This window comes from Ornithorhynchus anatinus, chromosome 7 (assembly GCF_004115215.2).
Source record: "Ornithorhynchus anatinus isolate Pmale09 chromosome 7, mOrnAna1.pri.v4, whole genome shotgun sequence".
Classification (NCBI taxonomy): domain Eukaryota; kingdom Metazoa; phylum Chordata; class Mammalia; order Monotremata; family Ornithorhynchidae; genus Ornithorhynchus; species Ornithorhynchus anatinus.
In genome coordinates this window covers 60,043,713-60,045,144 of record NC_041734.1, presented here as the reverse complement: position 1 = coordinate 60,045,144, position 1,432 = coordinate 60,043,713, and the positions used below count along the sequence as shown (strand labels likewise).

At 50.6% G+C, this 1,432-nt stretch overlaps 1 non-coding gene across 1 annotated transcript; it reads left to right on the top strand.

Annotated features, from left to right (window-relative positions):
* The first annotated feature begins 415 nt into the window (after positions 1–415).
* LOC114813365 lies at positions 416–553 on the top strand. Its single transcript, XR_003761087.1, has one exon. It is a non-coding gene; the product is annotated as a small nucleolar RNA SNORA7 (small nucleolar RNA).
* Positions 554–1,432: the final 879 nt, after the last annotated feature.

Here is a 1,432-nt window from a genome sequence, read left to right as displayed (position 1 = left end):
GACTTGGCTGAAATCCAGATCTGCCATAGCTCTGACCCTAACCCTAATCCTCTACCATTATTTATTCTTCCTCTTATCTTCCTTCTCCCAGAGGACCTTGTCCCTATTCTTCCTTCTTATACCAGCCTTTGATCCTTCCCTCCCTCTTTCTTTTCTCTGAATGGAAAGGTAGCGTGGCCTAGTGGAAGGAACCCGGGCCTGGGAGTCAGAGGATTTGGGTTTTAATCCCGGCTCTGCCAATTGCTTGCTGTGTGACCCTGGGCAAATCATTTAACTTCTCTATGCCTCAGTTCTCCTGTTCTCCCTCCTGCTTAGACTGTGAGCCCCGTACAGGACAGGGACGGTATCCAACCTAATTAATTTGTATCTACCCTAGCTCTTAGAACCATGTTTGACACATAGTAAGTGCTTAACACTCCTCTCAGGGTCGCACCTGGAGAGTTTCCAGTATTCTACCGGTCTCAGCTACAGGAGGGAGAGTCAAGCAGAGGCCTACCCTTTCCATTCCTAGCTTGGGTAGTGGCTGGGGAGTGGAAGGCAATCTGCCACAAATCAAAACTCACCCGAGCTGGGCAGCAGCAGTATGGGAGAGAGTCGAGGGAGGAGACTCGAGTTTACTGCGCAGAAGGTGGCAGTGGTAAACCACTTCTGTAGTTTTACCAAGAAAACTCTATGGATACACTACCAGAACAATTGCAAATGGAGAGCAGGGCGTTCTGGGAGAGATGTGTCCATGGTGTCGCTATGGGTCGAAAATGACTCCATGGCACAAGACAAGCGCTTAATAAAAACCATAAAAAAAAGTAAAGGAGCAGAAAGAAGCCAGAGAGGAAAATTGGATCGACCAACTATACTAGCTGGTGCTCCTGTCCCCCAATTCCATCCTTGCCTTCCTAGCCCAGCTACAACTCTTGTTGAGGTAACTGAGGGATAGAGAAGTGAAGTGACTTGCCCATGGTCACACAGCAGACAAGGGACAGAGCCGGGATTAGAACCTAGGTCCTCTGACTCCCAGGCCTGGGCACTTTCCACTAGCCCTCCCTGCTTTCACAGCTTGTCAAATAGTCAGCGCTCTCTGGAGCTGCTCAGCTCTAGGAAGGACCCTCACCACTGCCTTTGTCTCTTACTGCTCTTCCCCACTTGACTGGGGTTCTGCAGTGCTCTCCCTTCTGGGAAGCTGTCTCATCCTGAGGGAGCTCCCTTCCCCTGCTCTCATGACTTCACCCTCCTCTCATCTTCCCATTCAGATTTCTTGAATTATGAGGTGGGGGGAAGCTCCAACATCTCCTACCCTTCCCACCAGTCTGTGAGGGAATTGAAGAAGGGGGGAGATGGGGCAAACTGAGCCTTAGAACCCAAGCATCCAGGTTTCCTAATATACTCTAATTCTGGGCCCCTCCTTCCTCCCAGCCCTGAGCTGCCCTGGCTTTTC